This window comes from Choloepus didactylus, chromosome 1 (genome assembly GCF_015220235.1).
Source record: "Choloepus didactylus isolate mChoDid1 chromosome 1, mChoDid1.pri, whole genome shotgun sequence".
Lineage (NCBI taxonomy): Eukaryota > Metazoa > Chordata > Mammalia > Pilosa > Megalonychidae > Choloepus > Choloepus didactylus.
Genome location: NC_051307.1, coordinates 160,434,094 through 160,457,882, shown reverse-complemented (window position 1 = coordinate 160,457,882; position 23,789 = coordinate 160,434,094). Strand labels below are relative to the sequence as shown.

The window sequence follows — 23,789 nt, the reverse complement described above, 5'->3', positions numbered from 1 at the left end:
AATGGAGATAAACTAACCTCGGTGTTGTTATAAGATTTAAATTAGATAATGCATTTAAATGCTCAGCACCATGCCCGGCTTGTATAAGTACTTTTAAAATGATGGTGTAACAACATTAATCTTCCTTTTGAGAACCTAGTACAAGAACATTGTCAACATAGCAGCATGCCTTTCTGCCTCTGCTTCTACCCTTCAACCACCCTTAACCTGAGGAATATATGCCCAAGATAAGAAAAGGTAGAGAGGAAGCATTCCTGGGATTTGTTGTTATCTGTTGATTGGGGTAGCGTGAAGTCCAACAGAGGGTGTTCTTATGCCTGATACATAACCATTCCCTTTACACTCTCAGTAGGCAACTTTCTGGGGTACGATCTTTCTCTGTGCTCTCCAGTAAGTGTTTTTTTGGTAAACTATGTTCCTACAGTTATGTGGTTATTAAAATATATTCTTGAATATTCTAAAGGCTCAGGATTTGTCCATGGGAGAAAGGCTGAGTCAAGGTCGAGAACAGGATCAATAAGTTCCCTGTTATAGAGAAAAGGCGAAGAAACTAAGAAGCCAGTACATCAGATGGATCATCTGTTTGGATGTTGAAATCAGTAAAAATTGTGACAAAATCATGGAGTAATAGTGAGCCAGAAGCTAAAATCTTCAAGGAATGAGGGTGGTGTTGGGAGCCTTAAAAGCCTGCAATAAGGAGGGTTAGTGGATGGTTGAGTCTAATGATACGTGACTCAAAGCAGATGCTTTTGGGGAAGGGTGGGCGGAAAATGGTCTGGAAGTAGCAACAAGGATCAAGAAAAGCACTTACCAGGCCCTGTGTTATGAGGGATGCAGAAGAGTAGATGAGTTATCTAAGAGTTGTCTAAGAGGACAGGGAAAACAGCATCCTCAGGGGAGAGCCCAGTTTCAGTTTGAACAAGAAGGTAAAGAAAGTTGAAGAAAGTCAGAGAATGGGCCAAGTGTATGGGGATTTTGCTGATGAATTCCCTGGCACAGTGGAAGGGCTAGGGTTTTAGGAGATAAGGAAGGGTAGAGGCTTGGATTTTGTCACCAGTCATTATCCTTTCTCCCTTGCATACACACTCAATTCCTTTTCCTCTCTTTCACTTCAGCAGCCTTGCCTGGCTAAACCACAATGCTGATTAAGCCAATTCTTTGCCTATTCCAAGCCTGTAAAACCATGCTGCTGAATTTACGTTAATAATCATAACCTCAAGTGGGACCTTAACATTGCCTGGCAGTCGTACGGAATTCTCCCAGTCGTTTTCTTTCAGTTTCATCTCCTCCTAGATGACTATTTAGTTCTTCAGTCTCCTGACACAGTCAGTATCTCCTCTCCACTCTTCACTTTCAACTGATGACCGTGGTTCCTGTTTCACTGAGTTTCTACAAGCTCCCACCACTATATCTACCCCCCTTCCTGCAGTGGTACCCATACATTCTGCTTCCGCTCCTGTTACTGTGAAAGAATTTAGTCTATCTCAGTGCTTTAGCAATACTTTCTCTTGTATCATCAGTTTTCCCTTCTCTTATGAATTATTCTCTTAGGTATGGAAGTATACTTTTATTTCCCCCATATTAAAAATAATCCACCTTGGTTCCACTTTTCCCTCTAACTGTTACCCTATTTCGCTTAAACTTTATGGAAAAACTTTTCGAAGGAATTATCTATATGGTTGCTAATTTCTTTTTTCTCATTTTTTCTTGAATTCAGGCCAGTTAGATTTCTGCCCCCACTGTTCCAGTAAAACTGCTGTTATCAGTTACCAGTGATGTTCATGTACTTACCTGAGTTAACATTAAGGAGCAGGGTTGATCATTCTCTCCTTGAACGATCTGAGGTTACACCCTATTTGTAAGCTAACAAGTTAGCCTGCCACAGTTTCATGAATGCTGGTAGAAGATAGGAGACTTTTAGATCAGAGACAAACACAGTTTATACTTATAGCAGTAGCAGTAGCCAGAGTATCAGTATTTTTGTACTAGGTCCCTGAGTCCCAGTCCCTCCAGGCAATGTGAAGAGGGTCAGATGACACTTGTACACATGGTGGATTGTGTTATTGGAAAGGAAACCTGATCTTAGGGAACCCAACTCTTTTATAATGGACAGTAAGCATGCCTGCCCTTTGTTCTAGAGGGAAACATTATCTTGACAGTAACATAACTCTTTGCTCTGGAGGAAGACATATACCATCTCTTCCAAAGCTGTTTGCTACACAAACATTCTTAAAAACATAGTCCAGAACGGAGGACTTGCTTGTAATATGTGCAAAAACATGAGAGACCCATGGAGAACTGTCTCACAGTTCCTTCCTTGCCTGTCATTCCTCCTACCTCTCTGGCCACTCCTCAGTCTCCTCTGCTGGTTCCTCTTCACGTCCCCAAACTAGATTTGTACCATCCAGTTTTGCAACCACTAGCTACATCTAGTTATTTAAGTTTAAATTAATTAAAATTAAATAAAATTAAACTGCCATTCAGTTGAATTAGCCATACTTCAAGTGGGTAGTGGCTACCTATTGAATAACACAGATGGAGAAATTTTTCATCATCACAGAAGGTTCCATTGGGTAGCACTGTTCTGCACGTCTGAGTAACCAAGGCTCAGTCTTTAAATGTCTCTTCTTTACTTTCTGTATTCTCTCCCTTGGTAATCTCATCTAGTCTTATGGCTTTAAATATGACTTCTAAATTTGTGTCAGCCCCTATTTCTCCCCAAACTCCAGACTCAATTCTCCAACCGCCTTCTGGACATCTCTACATGAATGCATCTAATAGGCAAGTCAAAACCAATGTGTCCAAACTGAACTATTGACCTTCATTGCCACCACCACTCTTTCCCACTAACAGATCTGTTCTTCCTGCTGTCTTCCCAGTCTCAATTAACGTCACTTCTCTTCTTCCAGTTGTTCAAATCATCAACAAACAAACAACAAAACCCTAAGATGCGTCCTTGGATTCTTATCTTTTCCATGAAAGCCCCATATCTATCCCATTAGCTCTACTTCCAAAAAATATCCAGAAATCTGGTCACTTCTCACCCTTCCTTGGCTACCACCTAGTCCAAACCAGCATTACCTTTTGCGTGGATTATTCTACTAGCTCCCTATGTAATCTCCCTGCTTTCACTCTTATCTTCTGTAGTCTGTTGTCATCATAGCAGCCAGAATGATCTTGTTAAAAAGTAAGTCACATCATGTCATTACTCTGCTCTTCGGTAGCTTCCCATCTCACTTGGTAAAAGCTAAAGTCCTTAGTTTGGATCTACAAAGTGCTAAATGATTGCTACATCGCCTCACCCCTGCAATTCCCCTCCATTCCTGCCCCATTACCTCTCTGTCTCCTCCTACTACTCATGTTCTTGTTCCACTAGGTCATACTGGCTTTCTCACTCTTCCTAAAACATTCAAGACATGCTCCCACCTCAGAGCCTTTGTATTTGGTGTTCCTTCTTCCAAGCCACGTTCCCCCCACCCCTTCCATAATACTAACTTACTGAAGAGACTAGGCCAGTTGTCATAGAATGATCCATACTGTGACTTTCTCTGTATTTTCATGGTGTTAACTTATTTCTCTATCCCCTGTATTTCCTATAATTGGACATCAGATCTAAAGGCTTGATTAGATTCAGGTTAAATATTCTTGGCAAGACAACTCCACAGATAATACTACATCTATATCGTATCATATTAGAAGATACATATTATCTGATTGTCCCACCATTAGTGATGCTGAGTTTGATTACTGTGTTAAGGTGGTGACATTCAGATCCCTTCATTATAAATTTACATTTCCCCTTTGTGATAAATAATCTGAAGGGTGAATGTTATTTTTTTTTAAGATTTTAAAATAATATTTTTAACTCTTATTTTGGAGATCCAGTATATAAAACAGATAAAAGTTATTTTGATTGCAGTAAGAAATGTCTAATATTGGCAGTTTCCAAGTGAACTCTGGCAAGCACAGTTTGTAAACCCACAGAGGCTGCTCAAACACTTGAGGAAACTGAGGCCCAGAGAGGGTATGTGAAGTCTTAAGCCCGCCTTGCATCTCACAAAAAAGATTCAACGTGCTTTCTGTTAGAGCACAATTTTGTGAGCTTTGTCACTTCCTTGGAAAGCTGTGGTTGTGGGTGATCACAGAACATCACTTGATTTTTCTCTGGCAGTCCACCTACCGTTTTTAGCTGTCTGAGTTTTTTGCTTGGTATTCTATCTGTTCTGCAGATGTGAAGATGTGAGATTACTTCATTTTGTGTGTGTGTTGGGTTGTAGCTTTTTTTTTTGTTTCCCTTTTGGAAATTCCTCTTCATACACAATTCCAGATTTAGACATTATTCATCTTATGTCTGGAACGCTAAAATCTCATGAGTTCTCGTATGTATTACTTCTTTCCACCTTTAGAATATGCAAAATGCTGCCACAGCTAAAGTCAGTTTTATTTGCTTGTTGCTTCTTCCTTTCTCCACCTTGCTTATCATGCAGCTCAGTGTTCCTTAGTAGAGGAGCATCTATTTAATGTTCAATTAGTGGAGAATTGAATGAGTAAATTTGGTATATCCACACAATGTATAGAAAATGTGTGATGGAGATTTCTGTTTTCATGGAAAGGTTTTTTTCTTTTTTTAAGTGGAAAAAGCAGATAAACTATAATTTCATTTTGTTAAAAAAATTTAATAAATATAAACAAAAATCTCCAGTCTGTGTATGTGTTTATTTAAAGCCAAAAAGAACATTCATGCAGGGGTCTCAGAGCACCTAGGAAGAACCTAAAGGTGAGGGTGGAGGGTCTCATGGCAGAGAGGAGTCTCAAGAATAATGGAAGATCAGGGTTGGAGGGGACCTTAGGAAGTTAAAAAAAAAAAAATTCACAAAAATGTCCACATTCATACTATCTCTATGTGTGATCTTTGTTTTCCTTTGCATTTTTCTTTCCTTTTTTTTGGAGCAAGCATTTTTTAAATTTCTATAGTTATTACTTTTATATTTGTTTTGTTTTTTTAAACAACAACAGTATCATTTTTGTCAAATACAGACTACTTGTAGGCAAGTCCAGGCTTCTCCCCAGCTTACTGTCATCCAGTAATTTTTCTCTGCTCTCTTTATTTTCCATTCAAGCAAGTTTCCCCCTGATGTCTTGCTCCTATTTTTTTAACTTCAGATTCTTGGTCATCTTCTAGAATTGCTCACTTATACCCAAGTGAAAACTTGTCATGGAAGGAAAGGAGGATGTACAAATTATTCTCTGAAAGGAAATGTCACTAAGATGTCATCTCCATGAGGACTCAATAAATACCTGTTGACTGAATACCTATTCTTTTTAGTCCCATTCCTTTCCACAAACAGGGGCCTTGCTTGTTTTTTGTAATGCCCTGAACATTTTGGGTGCTTAATTAATGAGTAGAGTCATTTTTTAAAAGATGTCCATAATTTACTTAATGAAAATGAATTTAAGATTTGTTGTCGACTTTGGCTAGAATTTGTGCTTGCCTAGACAGGATGTAGAAAACGACAAGATTTAAAGTTTGAAGACTTAAGTTCATATCTTGTTCAAAATTTTGCCATCATGTGTTAGTCAGTTAAGCCTCTGTGCTGCCTTATTTTATAGCCTCACTGATTTGCTTCTGGACTTTTCAGTTGCCTTCTCTCTGGTCTGCTTAGCGTCTTGCTTCCCCAAGTCTGTCCTCCACAGTGCTAAACATAGTGATCTTAAATCTGACTGTTAATCCTCTGACCTCTGATTCAGGAGCTCTACAATTTAAGGTTGCCTTTGCCCCACCCCCAGCTTTAGCTCCTGGAAGCCTCTCTTCAAACCTGACGCTTGAATAATACCAACTTCCTGGAAGCTTCCTACTCATCCCATGCCCCATCCTGCTTTTGGTATTTGGTCTTTCACTAATACCAAAAAAAAAAAAAGGCATTTTCCCTTTCTTCCTATGGCCAGCTACTCTATACCAGTACTGGGCTGGCAGTCTGCCTCCCTGGGGTGCCTTCTGTGACCTAAAGGTGAGTTGTTGTCCTCTTCTGTCCTTTCACACTGTAGCTACTTTAGGCAGAAACCAAAGAATTTGTTTTAACTTTCTGTGTCTTGAAGAGTACCTGGTCTGTTCTAAACTGTCCAAATGATTTTTCTATTTTTATATACAGAATTCTCATATACCACCCTATTATTAACACCTTGCATTTTGGGGATACATTTGTTACAATTGATGAAAGCACCTTTTTGTAATTGTGCTATTATAATTGTATTATTAACTATACTCTGTGGTTTAACTTAAGAGTTCGCTGTGTCGAACAGTTCCATGGATTTAAAAAATTTTTTTACATATAGAATGTGAGCTAATTTTTATATGCTCTCCAAAATATGAAAAAGACTTTAAAAAAGGAAAATATATGAATTAAAGTAACTTAAAATACCACCAACCAGACAGAGACAACTATTGTTGATGTTTTGGAATATATGGTATTTTAATAAAACGATAAAATGGTAAAATTTCAAATCCAAAATTTTCCTTTTGGAGCCAGTTCTCAGGCAAATCACTAGTTTTACAGATTACATGCATTACAAATCCTTCTTACATCAAATAATAGAAAGGCGTTCTCTGGTAAAATGTAGCTTTTTCCTAATTTGAACTGTGAAAAAATAAGTTTTGCTTTTCTCATGTTCCCTAGACCCCAGAGCCATCTCTCGTCCTGTTTTTCCAGAAGAGAAGGTGAAATCCCAGTGAAGGAAATGAAGTGACCACGTTACTGAGCTGGTCAGTACAGAAGCTAGGATTAGGGACTTCTGACTGCCCACCTGGTGCTTTTTCCCCTTAGCCACATTTCCTGTTTCTCCACTGGAGAAAGAATAAAAGTAAGTTTTTAAGCACTCCTAATTTCCATGTGCTCAAACTGCTGCTGAGATGCTCTTATTTTACTTTTAGTCTCATTGAGACATTATCCCTAAACCTAAAGCATTAATTGTTCTTTCATTACTCATATATACAATTTCTTTGAGCACCAGAAAATCTTCCCTTAGAAGAGATTTCTTAATTTATTTTCTCAACTATTTTTTGAAATGGGCACAGCAAATAAAATATTCCAGGTCTCCTTTTTTTATTCCACAAGCAGTTCTATGATATATTCTTTTGTATTCCTCTAAACTGTTCTCTTGGAAGCAGTTTCCATACTGAGTCATCCACCAGAGACTGCATTTTCCAGGCAAACTAATAGTTTTATTATTTCTAAGTGACTCATTACTTCTGAATCATCACACCTTGTGTACTCTTAAATAAAAGTTTTCAAGACACCTTTATACAGTTTCTTCCACTTGTCAGTCTTCAAATGTTTCATCTAAGTGATTGGATATTCAACCCATTCTCTCGTTTCTGTTTATGTTGATCATTTTCTTTTTGAACCCTTTCTTCAGCTGAGATAAGCCATGAAAGTTCTTTACCTCATTCTTTCTGCTCCAGATGTTTCCTGAAATGGAACAAATAAATAGCAACATAAAAAAATATGTGTAACACAATTGTTTATTTTCCATCATAACATTTATGCTGCTTAAGATTTTATTAACTTCCCAAATTTCTCCATAAAATTAGGGAGAAACACCTATGAAAGCAAAGTATAGCGCTAATGTTTGTTGGAACACAGAATCTTTGGAACTCAGCATGTTGGAAGAATAAAACACTCTTATCCCTTGACTTCTGTGACATAGTTGGCTGTTTTTCCTTCTGCCCTTTGAAAAGCCATTCTCTCTCTCCTTCCTTGTGTCCTTCTCCTGGCCCTATACATGTTCGCCTTCCTCAGAGATTTGTCTTTGACCCTTTCTCACCCTATGCCTGCTCAGTCTCATCAACTCCTGTGGCTTTAAAACCTTCATCTCATACTTACTCCCATATCTTTATCTTCAACTTCTATTTCAGTGTGGCTAAGAATATCCAGCTGCATGGGAAATACCTTCTGATGCACCGCTAACAACCCATGCCTGAAGTTGAATTCCTACCCACTGCACCCTCAACCCCCAGCCTTAGCACACAATAATCAGACCCCAGCCTCATTTTCACATCTCCCTAGAACCCATTTTTTTTGAAAATTAAATTGTTTTATTGAGATATATTCACATACCATACAGTCATCCATGGTGTACAATCAACTGTTCACAGTACCACCATATAGTTATGCATCCATCACCCAATCTATTTTTGAACATTTTCCTTACACCAGAAGGAATAAAAATAAGAATAAAAAATAAAAGTAAAAAAGAACACCCAAATCATCCCCCTCATCCCACCCTAGTTTTCATTTAGTTTTTTTCCCCATTTTTCTACTCATCCATCCATACACTGGGTAAAGGGAGTGTGATCCACAAGGTTTTCATAATCACATTGTCATACCTTGTAAGCTACATTGTTATACAATCGTCTTCAGGAGTCAAGGCTACTGGGTTGGAGTTTGACAGTTTCAGGTATTTACTTCTAGCTATTCCAATACATTAAAACCTAAAAAGTGTTATCTATATAGTGCGTAAGAATGTCTGCCAGAGTGACCTCTCAACTCCATCTGGAATCTCTCAGCTACTGAAACTTTATTTTGATTCATTTCGTATCCCCCATTTGGTCAAGAAGGTGTTCTCAATCCCATGATGCCAGGTCCAGATTCATCCCCGGGAGTCAGGTCCCATGTATAGGGGAGGGCAGTGAGTTTACCTGCTGAGCTGGCTTAGCTAGAGAGAGAGGGCCACATCTCAGCAACAAAGAGGTACCCAGGGGGAGACTCTTAGGCACAATTATAAGCAGGTTTAGCCTCTCTTTTGCAGTAAGGTGCTTCATAAGGGTAAGCCTCAAGATAGAGGGCTCGGTATACCAAGCCGTCACTCCTCAATGTTTGTGAGAACATCAGCAACAACCCAGGTGAGGAAGTCCAACATTTCCGCATTTTTTCCTGGCTCCTCAGGGGTCCCTGCATAGATATTTTTATTCTCTGCCCAAATTACCTTGTGATGTGTTGCTATTTCACTCTAACCTATACAAACCTACCGTATCTCACTTCCTATTCAAAGTTCCATATAATTGTGGTGTTTGAACAAACTGACTGTAGAAGTTATATTGTTTAGAAAATATAGATCCTGCACCAAATAAACATCTCTTCCCTTGGTCTCACATGGAAGTTGAAGTTTTAAAACACAGTCAGTTTCAACCTTTACCCTTTGGCCCGATTTGCCCTGGTCTTAACTAGATCTGCTTCATTCATATCTCTAACTGAAGTCTGGGCTCTTTTTCAGCCTTTTTTTTTTTTTTTTTTTAACAGTTGCTGTATGCATTAATACTGACATTCATATCTGCCAAGCTCTAGCTCTGAGTTTCAGGTGTCACACAGATACCCAGTGTTCCAGAGACCAGTCAGGTTATACACAAAGGGATCAGCATCTCAGAGTAAAACCCATTTTTAATGCTAAAGTGGCTTTTAACAGAAAATCAGTTTCTACTCCTGACCAGGCTTGTTCCTCAGAGACAAGTGTTGTAAACTTCTTCTTAGCTATTTCTTCTGTTGTTTACCTTCACATTTCTAAATGCATATCTTGCTAATTCTTCATTCATTAATTTTAAACAAGTGTTGCCTTCCTAGTATGAATTTCAGCTCTCTCAGCCCTGTCCCACATCATTAACAGAAAAAAGGTTAAAATTTGTGTGATCATCTCAAAAGATGCAGAAAAAGCATTTGATAAAATTAAACATTTATATGTGATTTTTAAAAAACTCTTCAAACTAGAAATAGAAGAGTGCTTTCTCACCCTGATGAAGGACATCTACAAAATACCCTACAGTCATCATATTTAAAGATAAAATATTGAAGATTTTTCCATAAGATCAGCTACAAGGCAAGAATTTCTGATCATACCACTTTTATTCAATATTGTTCTGGAAATCTTAGCCAGTGCAGTAAAGCAGTAAAGATTGGAAAGAAAGTAAAAAAAAGAAAAACTGTTTCTCAGATGATATGGTTGACATATTTGTCTATATGACAAATCCCAAGCATTTTACAAACACAAAGAACAACCAAAACTACTAGAATTAATACGTGAATTCAGCAGGGTGTGGCAAGTTACTGGTCAATATACATAAATCAATTGTATTTCTATATACCAGTAACAAACAGTAAGGAAAATGAAAATAAAATAAAAAGTTAAAATAGAGTTATTTATATTAGCACCAGAAAACATTAAATACTTGGGGATAAATTTAATGAAAGATATGCAAAACCTTGCTGAGAAAAATGAAGGAGGATCTAAATAAATAGAAAGATACACCATATTTATTGGATTGGAGTCTTGATGTTAAGATTTTCATTCCCACCAAATGGAGATTTAGATTCAAAGAAATTCTAATCAAAATTCCAGCAGGATTTCTTTGTGAAAATTGATAAGCTGATTCCAGTATTTCTGTGGAAATGCAAAGGGCCTAGAATAGCCAAAACAATTCTGAAAAAGAGGAACAATTTTGAAGGATTTACATTACTATTTTAAGATTTAGTATAAAGTTACAGTAATAAAGACTGAATGGTATTGGTCTATGTACTGACACAAGAAGAGAGGATCCACAAATCATCCCATTATATTTGGCCATTATTTTATGACAAAGGCACCAATGTAATTCGATGGGGACAGGAAGATCTTTCCAGCAAATGATGTTGAATGATCTTCAGATTCAACCTTATACTGCATGTTAAAATTAATTCAAAATGGAATATAGACCTAAATATAAAAACTAAAACTATAGAACTACATACAAAAAAAAAAACTCAGGAGAAAAATCTTCATGAACTTAGGATAGGCAAAGATCTTTTTAAGATAATACAAATGTATTAACTATAAAAGGAAAATTAAGTGGATTTTGCCAAAATTAAAATCTGTTCTTCAAAAGCCACCACTAAGAAAATGGAAAAGGAAGCCAGAAGATAATACTGTATCTAAAATATATAACAAACTCTTTTTTAAAAAAATCATTACTTTAATCAGACTTTGCTTTATAGCCACATTTCACATGTTAGAGTGAAAGGAAAAGAGGAATTCAGGAAAGCAGAAAACATATGCCAGAATTTATGCATTCAAATGAAAGCTTCCTGTACAGTGACCTTAAAAATCTATATACTTGCTACAATTGCTCAAAATATCCATTGGATTTCATTTTTAAAGTATCAGCTTCTGGGGTATATTGCATCTGTACAAAGATCTATCTATTCAACATGAAAATATTAGTGAACTCAGTAGTTCAGTTGTTGGTTCTACCTGATGCTAATAATTTGTTTTCAAAACATTTTTTACTATGTATGTTGTTCCAGTTTGTAAAGGCTGCCGGAATGCAATATACCAGAAATGGGTTGGCTTTTTCAGTGGGGATTTATTAGGTTGCAAATTTACAGTTCTGAGATTATGAAAATGTCCAAATTAAGGCATCAAGAGGTAGATAACCTTCTCAGAGGAAAGGTTGCTGGCATCTCGGGTTCCTCTGTCACATGGGAAGGCACATGATGAAGTCTGCTGATCCTTCTCTCTCTTCTGGTTTCACTGGCTTTCTGTCTCAGCTCCTATATGTCCTTTGCATGTTTCTCCTGGGGCATTTCTCTCAGTATCTAGGGCCCTCTCCTAGCTTCTCTCCTGGTTCTGGTTTCAATGGCTCTCTCCAAAATGTCTGTCTTAGCTTCTCTGAGCTCTCTCCGTGAGCTCTCTTAAAGGACTCCAGTAAAGGATTAAAACCCACATATCCATGGAAACAACCTAATCAAAAAGTCCCACCCGCAATAGGTCTGCTCCCACAAAATTGGATTAAAAGAACATAGGCTCTTCTGGGGTACATAATAGATTCAAACTAGCACATACATAGAGCTTCAGTAACTGAATTGTTTTGTTTTGTTTTAAAGCAGTCTTATTCACACCATACAATTAATCCAAAGTGTATAATCAGTGGCTCAGTATAATCACAGTTGTGCATTCATTAATCAGTTTTAAAATATTTTCATTGCACCAAAAAGAAAATTATACCCCCCAATTATTGACACTTAGCATTAGTTGGTACCTTTGTTACAATTGATGAAAGGATATTAAAATATTACTGTTTATAGTCCATAGTTTGCATTAGGTGTATTTTTCCGGTATACCACTCTATTATTAACACCTTGTAATAGTGACGTACAATTGTTCTAGTTAATGAAAGAACATTCTTATATTTGTACTGTTAACCGTATTCATTGTCCACAACAGAGTTCACTGTTATACAGTCCCATGTTTCATCCTCTAGCTTTCTTCTAGTGATATTTATGATCCTAAACATTCCCTTTCAACCACAGTCACACACACAACCAGCACTGTATAATGAACTCCTAGAACTCAGTAATAAAAAAGAGTCCAAAGATTTGAATAGACAATTCACAAAAGAAGGTAAATGAATTTCCAATAAGCATATGAAAAAATGCTCAACATCATTACTCATCAGGGAAATGCAAATTAAAGCCACAGTGGGATACTACGTCACACCCACCAGAATGAGTAAATTTAAAAAAACTGACAAGTATCCACAAGGATGTATCCACAAGGATGTGGAGCTCAAGTGTTGCTGAGGAGAGTGTAAAATAGAAAGAACCACTTTGGAGAATAGTTTTGCCATTTCTTACAAAGTTAAATGTACACTTATCATGACTCACTAGTTCTACTACTAATTAGTAAATGAATGCATACCCATAATAGACCAAACTAGAACAATGCAAATGTCCAGCTGGGGCTTAGGTAACACAAATTTAGGTATATTCATACAGTGCACTATTACTTGGCAATAAAAAGGAGTGTACTACTGATGCATGCCGTAGCATGGCGGAATCTCAAAGCCATTGTGCTAAGTGAGAGAAGCCAGATAGAAAAGTATGTATGTTGTATGATTACATTCATATAAGGTTCTAGAACTGGCAAAATGAATCTGTGTTGATAGGAGTCAGATCATGGTTTTCTGATATTGCTGGTAGGAGAGAACTGATTGGTAAGGGGCATGGGGATAATTTGGGGGTGATGGAAATGTTCTCTTTTTAGAGTAATGGTTATGTGGGTCTTGTAAATCACACTAACTGTGCATTTAATACATATCTTTATTGTATGTAAATTAACATCAATAAAGCTGATTTAAAATTAAAATGAGGCTTTAAAAAGCTTAGGGGAAGTTCTGTGTTTATGGGCAGCATTTGTCTATTAGTGGACCTTACTGTAAGGTGATCATGTGGCTAGATGGGATTTCTGTTTTTCCAGAAAAGGATTATTTGATCCACACTGGGGGCTGAGGCCTGCTTTAGGTAATCTGGACCTGGGCAGGGGAAAGGGGCTGCTGGGCTCACTATTCAGTATATAGACTTTTATTCAATTATTCTGTTTTCATCCCTTGTGTCTGATACCACTGGAGGTGGTACTTTTCTGGTTCAATTTTTTTTTTTTTAACCCAATAAACTTCTGTTGGAGGAGGAGTGATTTTCTGAGCTTATGGAATGATGATGGGAACGTCTAACTGTTCCTTTGAATACTCAAACAATCCCCCCAGCTTTCAATCCTCTGCCATACCCCATTTTCATGGTACCTAATAACTCCAAACCCTGGCCTTTAGTGGGTTTTGCAGGGTGAATTGATTTACTTGCCGTCAGTATCCCCCCCTTCTGTACTCTGATAAGTAGTTTACCATTCCTATTTCTGTTCTCTATCTTCATGTGTTTTGGGGTTATTGGTATCTCCGATGTTCTTTGAAGATGGGGTTTGCATTCCTGTTTCTTCTTGTTATTGTTTTGAGGAGACTTGGAAGGAGAAGGGGCAGAAACTCTCTTTCCTCTACCATCTTAAAATTGCAAAACCCCTGCTGAGCATTTTCAGTTTCACCAGTACCAGACTTCTTGGAATTCTCCAAATACACAAGACTTTTTCATATATCTGTTCAGTCTAATTCCTTCTCCACCTGGTAAGCCTTTCATCTTTCAAAATGCAGTTCCTCTTCCTCCTAACTCTTCTTGTCTGCTGCCTCTGTTTTTTTCACAAAAAATCTGCTACATCAGAAATTGCCGTATAGCAGTTTATTATGGAAGAATGCCAGAAGTAACTGGAAAGTACTTGTTAAAGTAATCGTAATCTGCTTAATGTGGAAGTGGTAATAAGTGCTCAATAAATATTTGTTGAATGAACTCAAGTTGCATATGAACCACTTAGCCAGAAACAGAGAGGGAAGGCTTGGAGGTTGGGGCCTGCAGTATGCAAACAGACCTCAGGTGGAGTAAATGTAAATGATTAAAAATAACTACAATTTCCCAAGAAACGTACTATATTCTGCCTCATACTCCTGATACAACAGATGTTTAGACTGATTGAAAAATTTACCATGTTTCATCAAATTTAAGATCGTAAAATATTCATTTCTTGTGCCATTAAGAAAGAAAAAAGTAGCAATTGAACTATTCAGTGCTTTCTTATCATTTAGGACTTTTTTACTTATTGAAAGAGCTTTTAGACTTATGTTCACATATGATTTTTTAATCATATATCGCTATTGTGCATTCGATAAAAGAAAGTAGAGGTGAAATAAATTGGTTTAAATATTCCTAAATTTTCCACAATTCAGATTCCAACTTTAAAATCACTTTTAAATTTAGAGTCCTTTATGTTCGTGTTTTCCCACACAATGTCATCCTTTATGCATCAAGACTCTTTGGTGACAAAACATTTTTTAAAAGAGTGCTCCACTTTGGTCTTTGGGATTTTTTTGCCGAGTCATTACACGTCTTTTATGGTGGTGCTTTCTTCATCTTACTAAAAAGTGTTAGTGACAGCTATTTCACAACTATGCCTGGTCAATAAGGAATTTAAGATGCAACCCACTGTAAGATGTATCACCGTTTCAGGGATATTAAAATATTTAAAAAAAAAAGTTTTAAAATTGAAGAATACTGTTGAATAATTAATGTGATCCTGGCACAAAGAACTTTCTCATTGCTCCCATTATTATTTTAAGGCATCTGCCTTTTTATATTTATAACCAAACTTTACTTTTTTAAAATACTTCCTGTTTCTTGTGAAAATTTTTAGTTTTCTTCTTTCTACTTTGAATTTTCTTGTCTTTGCATTTACTTTAAAGTTAGCAGAGGCAATTTTATCTTTGTCAACCTTTAAGAGAGGGTGATGGAAAAAACAGACCTTCTACATCTCATATGACTTAATGAAGTCTCCACTAATATCCAGTGAAATTTTGGTTGGCTAATAGAACAGTTAAAGTCAAAGCTCATTGCACAAATGGATGTCATCCTTGAGGGAGACCGTTTGTAAACTGCCAAGACACTTCTCTCCTCTGCTACCTTCCTATTCAACATCGCTTAATCAGTAAAAATATTACCTCATACTTCTGTGAGTGCTTATCACACTTATTCTTGGGTCTCTTGCCTCAGTTCTTTTTGTGTGCTGACCTTCCTGTGAAGCTCTGGATCTACCCATCCATTCACCCTTGCTACTCCTAAGTCAGGCCTGCCGAACATTTCAGGACCTACCCTTTCTTTTGCCTGTTCCTAGTCAGATTTCTTCTTATTTCCTTTAGCAATTATTTCAGATTTTCACTGTCTCCCCAGATCCCCCACCACCTCTTCTTTACCCTAAACTTTAATAACTTTTCCTTCAACTTCACTGAGAAAATTGATGCTGTCATGGAAAAATTCCTTTAATTTTCTCTTCCGTCTATAAACTTATCCCATCAGTTTCTTTCCTCTTGTCTCACTGGGAGACCCTCCTGTTTGAGCCTAAGCCCTTCACTGGATCTTTGGCTACTAGCTCTAACCACTTTAGGGCCTTGACTGGAACTTTCTCCCAACATATATACAAACTCAAATATTCCCCATTCTTAAAAAAGAAAAAAAATCCATGGCCCCAATCTCTTATTGCTACCATTTTATAACTCTCTTTTCCTTAACAAACTAATGGAAAATCTAGTCTACTTATACCACTTCTTTGATACCCAGTCACTGAAATTATACATGCCAAGATTATCAGTGACTTTCATACTGGCAAATCCAGTTGGTAATTTTTGGTTTTCTCTGACTTTCAGCAGCATCTGACACTAGTGACCTTCATTTTGAAAGTCTCTCCTTCAGCCACTGTAAAACTGCTTTTCTCCTGGTTTTCTTATTAGTTGCCTTTCTGGCTTCCTCTCTCACCCCAAAATGACAGTGTCCTAAGCTTAGAGCTCTCTTCACTTTATACACTCACCCTGAGTAACTTTTCAGAGCCACATCTCCAACCCATACCTTTCTTCTGACATCTAGATTTTTATATTCCAGTTTCATCTGGTCTTGACCACTTGGATGTTCCACAGGTACCTCCTCAAACAACATATTCAGAACAAAGCTCTCTCTTGTTTCTGTGGCCATCCCCCAAAGGACAGACACACAAAAAAACCATTTCTCCTGTCCTGGGGAGTAGCAATACCAATGCCAGAAGCGCTTGATTCCTCCCTTTCATTTTCCCCTTCTCTTGTCCTGAGGATTTGTCGTCCCTGGCCATTTAATCCATGCCTCCTCTTTACTACTATTACCCCATATTGGTTTAGGTTCTCCCACTTCTTGCCTGGATTATAATAGCAGCCGCTTATTGATTTTCATGCCACCAGTCTAGTCCCTCTCTATATAGCCTCCACTTAGCTGCTAGAATGATTTTTCTAAAATATAAATCTCATCATGTTAGTCCTTAGCCTAAAAGCCTTTGTTTTTCCCATAGTTTTCAGAATAAATATGAGATTCCTTAGTGTAGCATACGAGGCAATCCATAAACTAATTCCCACTTCTCTCTGGTTGTCTTCTTCCCTCCTGCTTGTCTACACACTGCCCCAAGGAAACCAGCTGGAGCTACTTGTGTTTCTGAACTCATTTTACCATGGTATGCCTCTGAGCCTTCCCATGTGTGTTCCTTATCTGCCTGGAGAATTCTTCCTCTTTCTCTAACTAGCTCTCATTGATCCTTCAAAACTAGACATACATGCCTTATTTTGGATTGCCTTCCCTGACTCTTTAGTCTGATTTAAATGTTCCTTCTCAAAATGGACAAAAGACATGAAGAAAGTCAAGTTAACAATTATAAAATGTGTCATAGTTTAATGAAAAGATGTTCAGGCTCACCAATAATCAAGGAAATGCAGATTAAAACAGTGTATTCCATTTTTCATCTATCAAATTAGCAAAAATTTAAAGAATAGTATTACTCCAGGGGAATGTGGGGAAATGGGCCCTTTCCTATATTGTTATTGGAAGTATAAGATGTGTCGTTTTTCCAGAGGACACATGGTCCTATGTAAAAGCCTTTAAAAAGTATCCATGCATGTGCCGGTTTGAATGTATTGTGTCCCCCAAATGCCATTGTCTTTGTAATCTTGTGGGGCAGGCGTTTTGGTGATGGTTGGATTTGCTTGGAATGTGCCCCACACAGCTGTGGGTGATGACTCTGATGAGATGTTCCCATGGAGGCGTGGCCCCACCCATTCAGGTGGGCCTTTATCGGTGGGGCTATATAAATGAGCTGACTCCCGGGGGGGAGGGGGGGGAACTGAGTGCAGCTGGGAGTGATGTTTTTTTTTTTTTTTTTTTAAATCTTCATTTTATTGAGATATATTCACATACCACGCAGTTATACAAAACAAATCGTACTTTCGATTGTTTACAGTACCATTACATAGTGGTACATTCATCACCCAAATCAATCCCTGACACCTTCATTAGCACACACACAAAAATAACAAGAATAATAATTAGAGTGAAAAAGAGCAATTGAAGTAAAAAAGAACACTGGGTACCTTTGTCTGTTTGTTTCCTTCCCCTATTTTTCTACTCATCCATCCCTAAACTAGACAAAGTGGAGTGTGGTCCTTATGGCTTTCCCAATCCCATTGTCACCCCTCATAAGCTACATTTTTATACAACTGTCTTCGAGATTCATGGGTTCTGGGTTGTAGTTTGATAGTTTCAGGTATCCACCACCAGCTACCCCAATTCTTTAGAACCTAAAAAGGGTTGTCTAAAGTGTGCATAAGAGTGCCCACCAGAGTGACCTCTCGGCTCCTTTTGGAATCTCTCTGCCACTGAAGCTTATTTCATTTCCTTTCACATCCCCCTTTTGGTCAAGAAGATGTTCTCCGTCCCACGATGCCAGGTCTACATTCCTCCCCGGGAGTCATATTCCACGTTGCCAGGGAGATTCACTCCCCTGGGTGTCTGATCCCACGTAGGGGGGAGGGCAGTGATTTCACCTTTCAAGTTGGCTTAGCTAGAGAGACAGGGCCACATCGGGAGTGATGTTTTGAAGAGGAGCAAGCTTGCTAGAGAGGAACGTCCTGGGAGAAAAGTGTTTTGAGGCCAGAACTTTGGAGCAGACGCCAGCTGCCTTCCTAGCTAACAGAGGTTTTCCGGACGCCATTGGCCATCCTCCGGTCAAGGTACCCGATTGCTGAAGTGTTACCTTGGACACTTTGTGGCCTTAAGACTGTAACTGTGTAGTGAAATAAACCCCCATTTTATAAAAGCCTATCCATCTCTGGTGTTTTGCATTCCGCAGCATTAGCAAACTAGGACAATGCATATATACATAATATACACATACATTCACCCGTCAAATTCGGCATTCTACTTCTTGGAATGTATCACAAGAAAAATAATTGGACACTTATACAAAGGGTATATATAAGAATGTTTATCACTGTTTTTATTCAAACAAACAGAAAAAAGGAAATAAACTAAATGTCCAGCAGTAGCATATGGCTAGATAAGTTATTTTATCCATATAATAAAATATTCTGTATTAGTTAAAATAATGTAGATATTTTTACATTAAAGTATATTCATAAGATAGTGTTAGGTTAAAGAAAGTTATAGAATGTGTATTATGGTCCAATATGTGTTAAAATACACATTTATCATAAGAAAAAGGAAGAATATCAATAAAATATTAACAATGGCTATTTCTGGATGGTGATAAAGGTCATTAAAATATTTGTTACTTATGAATATTTTCTAACTTTTCTGAAGAAAAAAATGTATTGTGGAAGCGGAAAGGGGGAAAGATAGAAGCCCCACCCTAATGCTGTTGATAAGGACTTTTCAGCATCATTCTCCCAGGACCTGGCTCAGAAGAGAAAGTTTTGAGGAATGAATGGATTAACTAATGATAGCAATAGCAGCTAACATTTGTATTGTCTTGTGTTCTAGGCACTGTTCTAAGTGTTTGACGTATGTTAACTTAATCTTTGTGACATGGATGAAACGGGGATGATAAGGTTAAATAGCATGTATAAGGCCACAAGCTTAGGTGGTAGAATTGGGATTCAAACCCATGTACCTGTCATTTACTTAGAGACACAGGAGATAGCATCATGGTTTTGAATTAGATTCTATCTGTGATTAAGAATAGATTAGATGGATTAGATTCCATGTCTAGGTTTCCAGCTAGACAGTTGGGCATTAGTTGAATCATGGTCCGAATAAAAAGGCAGAATTTGACACCCCCAGATCTGAATGAATTTCAAAACCATTGTTTTGTTGGTATGAGAGGGATTCTTTGGGGTGATGAGACAGTTCTGTATACTGATTGTGGTGGTAGTTACTGTACAAAAAAACGAAAGAAAGTGCATGTAAAAGCTGGTGAAATCCAAATAAGATCTATAGTTTAGTTAATAGAACCAATTCAGTTTCCTTGTTTTGATAGTTATAGTGTGGTTATGTAGGATGTTATCACTGGGTGAAGCTGGGTGAAGAAGGATACATGGGAATTTTATATACTAGTTTTGCAACTTCTATGCGAGACTCGTATTATTTAAAAATAAAGTTTTTTTTAATTGAAATAAAAATTCAGTCCTTCAGTTGTACTAGACACATTTAAAGTGTCTAATAGCCCCATGTGTTAATGGCAGCCACATCTGATAATGCAAGTATAGAAATTTTCCATCAAAGCAGGTTTTATTGGACAGCACTGGTCTAAAAACACACATCTGGCATTGATGCCAATGATCTCTTTTGCCTTTTTAGACTCTAATATCTCATGAATGCACTCTTGTTTTTTTGTCACATTACTTTATCAACCAGTTGTTTTGACTTTCCTTATGTATTTTCTCAAATTTCGGAGAAATACAGTTGTTTTTATGTCAAGTTGTAAATTTATCTGACATGTTTTGATAGGTGTCTATATTTAAGTTTTCCAACACTATGGTATTTTGCTGCTAGACCAGTTTTATCATCTGTATTAGGAAAGAATTCTAGTATCTCTTATAGAGCTACCTAATATACTTATTCAGCAGTATCTTTAGTGTTTCCCTTCCCTTTTATCCTTACCCAGAAGCTCTTTCAAATCTTGGATTTCTGAAAAGGTTCATAGTTTTATAATAGCTGGTGCTGTTTCTTCCTTGCCTTTTGGATGTGCATCTTTTGAAAAGATAATTCGTTCCATTTCCATATTCAAGTCCCATAACACTAATTCCTCTTTGACTTCTTTATTATTTTCACTTAAGAATTACTGGGAACCTCCTTCACTGTGAAACTTCTTTCTGCTTCAGCTGCATCTGTTTTATAGCTTTATATGAGCTGCCATCTGAGTATTGAAGGCGAGTAGGTAGAAAATGAAACAATAACTAAAGATCCATTCACACAGCAACAAAGTTAAGACACTGAAGAACAAGAAGAATGAAGCGTGAGCCACTTGTAGGAAACCACAAAGAGGGAGATAAATGAATACTGAAATTAAAATTTGTATCTTCCATATTTTCACACCGATGGTCATAGAGGCATTATTCACAATTGCCAAAAGATGGAAGCAACCCAAGTGTCCATCAACTGATGAATGGATAAACAAAATGTGATATATACACACAATGGAATATTATTCAGCCATTAAAAGGAATGAAGTTCTGATACATGCAACAACATGGATGAACCTTGAAGACATCATGTTGAGTAAAATAAGCCAGACACAAAAGGACAAATATTGTGTGATCTCACTGATAAGAACTGATTAGAAGCAAACTCACAGGGTCTAAATCTAGAATATAGATTACCAGGGGATAGGGAGGCGATGGGCAATAGGGGGTTAAGGCTAAAAATGTACAGTTCCTATTTGGGACAATGGAAATGTTTTGGTAATAGATGGTGGTGATAGTGCAACCTTGTGAACATAATTAACAACATTGAATTATATATTTGAATGTGGTTAAAAGGGAAATTTTAGTCTGTATATATGTAACTAGAATAAAAATTTTTTAAAATCCATGGAACTGGACAACACAGTGAACCGTAAGTTAAACCATGGACTATAGTTAATAGTACAATTATTAAAATGTGCTTTCATCAATTGTAACAAATATACCACACCAATGCAAGGTGTTCATATAGGGTGGTATATGGGAGCCCTGTATTTTATGCAAGATTTTTCTGTAAACCCACAACTTCTATTATATCTTCCTGAGTGGAAAGTCTGAATATTGTAATGATGTCAGTGTCCTTCAAAATAATTCATAAGTTTATTGCAATTGTAATAAAAATTTCAATAGGATTGTCCTTGAAACCTGACAATTAAAAAATTCATCTGGAAGACCACTAAAGAACATTTTGAGGTTAACAAAAACAAAACAAAGCCATAAACAGAGATATTAGAACACCACATAGTAAATCTTGATGACAGTAGTATTTACAACAGTGTAGCACTGGCACACAGAGTAATCCTTGAATCCAAAGAGCCAGGAATTATATTCTATTGAGGATTGAATCATGTCCCACAAAAGGCATGTTCAGGTCCCAACCCCTGGTCCTATGGGTATGAACCCATTTGTAAATATGACCTTTGATGCTATTATTAGTTAAGGTGTGCCCAAACGGAATGCGAGTGGGCCTTGATCCAGTATGGCTGAAGTCCTTACAAGTGAAGGAATTTGGGCACAGAGAGAGAGAAGCCATGGGGAGCAACCAGAAGCCAAGTCAGCAGAACTTGGAGAAGATGCTGCCATGTGCATTGCTTTGTGACAGAAAAGCCAGGAACCCCAAAGATTACCAGCCAACAGAACATACCAACCCCAGGAGAAAGCAAGCCTTCTAACATCTGAAATTATCAGCCAATAAATTCCTGTTCTTAAGCCAACCCATTGTATGGTATTTGTCTTAGCAGCTAGGAAACTAATACATACTCAAAACAGTATAAGAATTCAACTTTAAAAACGTATTTTTCGTTAATTAATCTATATTTGGATTCACTAAGTCTCTAATACCCAAATGGGCAAAGGATGTAATAGACAATTCACCAAAGAAGAAAAATAACTTATAAATAAGTAAAATAAATACTTTTCTGGGAAAGAAATACAAATGAAAACTTCTCATCTATTAAATGGGTAAAGTTTCTTATTGCTAAAACACCAGTGCTAGTGATGGTGTAGTGAAACTCATACTCTCCTTTATTGCTATCATTATCCCTTTCCTATTATTTCCTTATTGCATCATCCTTGACTCTTCTAGCTCAGTAATATCCCACATTCTGTTCTTCAGCAAATCATATTGGCTCTACTCTCAAAATATATCCAGCATCTACCATCTCCACTGCAACTATCTGGGTGCAAGCCGCCCAGCCTTCTTGCCCAGCTTATTGTAATAGCCTGTAATGGTTTTCCTGCTACTCGTCTTGGTCCTCTACAGTTTCCTGTAAACATAGCAGCCAAAATTATCATTTTAAAATGTATGTTTCATTATGCAAGTCTTCTGTTTAGTGTCCATCATTTGTTTCGCAGCTCACTCAGGGTAAAAGCCAAATTCATCACAGTCGTCTACAGGCCCTGCCTGACTTAGATTCCCCACCTTTCCTCTCTGATCTCATCTCCTACACTGTCCCCTTGATTTCTCTGTTCCAGTCACCATAGCCTCCTTGACATTCTTCTAATAACTCCTGCATGCTCCCATCTTAGTGCCTTTGCACTGACAGCTATTCTGCCTGAGATACTTTGTTCCCAAATACCTTCTACTTCCTTGGCCCTCTCCTCTTCTTTCAGGTCTCTGTTCAGATGTCAGTGTGGTCTTCCCTGACTGCCCGTCATAAAACAGCACCCTCCCATCTCCCTTTCTGATACCTCACTTTGCTTCATTTTTCTGCAAAGCACATGTCACCATCTGAAATATGTTTACTTACATGTTTCCTTCCCAGCTAGATTGTCAGCTCCATAAGAACAGGAACTGTTTTATTCACTGCTCTATCATTAGCACTTAGAACAATTGATTGAGTGAATAAATTCATAAAATCTTTTGGGAAAACAACTATAATACGTTTTAAAAGCCATTTAAAAGAAAATTTAGAGAATAATTAAGTAAATTCTCCACTTGTTGGAAAGAGAGAGAAGTATCTGGATGGGGGTAGGGTCTGGGATGATGAGACTGAGAGCAGTAATGAAGTTATTCTTTTTCTCAGATAGTAAGAAAAGAGAAGATTATGGGAGAATGCCTTCCAAGTGTAGAGGAAGTTGTAGAATCAAGAACAAGCACTGTGTGTTGTCAGTCTTTAAGAAGACTAGGTTGGTGGAAGCAAAAGGTTGGTGCAGAGGAGTAGCAGAAAATAAGGTTATAGGTGGATGGGAATAGAGTTGAAGGGTTTGGGGGTGAGGCAAAAGAGGTTGGGGTGCTGTGACACATGGTGGAGCTCAGTATTGATGAGCCTTGAGCTGTAAGGGGTGTGGAAGCTGTCTGAATCTAAGCTTTGTAGTGTCATGTGAGGTGGCAGGGAAGGTGGGAGCA

At 37.6% G+C, this 23,789-nt stretch overlaps 1 protein-coding gene across 4 annotated transcripts in view; it reads left to right on the top strand.

The window, feature by feature from the left end:
- Positions 1-23,789, top strand: part of PPP2R3A (protein phosphatase 2 regulatory subunit B''alpha) — a 243,680-nt gene that overhangs the window by 57,317 nt on the left and 162,574 nt on the right. For 2 of the 4 annotated variants that reach the window (XM_037844529.1, XM_037844549.1), the window contains exon 1: positions 6,675-6,858. The exons of the other annotated variants lie outside the window; for them this stretch is intronic. The gene's annotated coding sequence lies outside the window, so the exon portion shown is untranslated. Of the gene's footprint in view, positions 1-6,674; positions 6,859-23,789 lie in introns of those variants that run through there. 4 annotated transcript variants of the gene reach the window in all.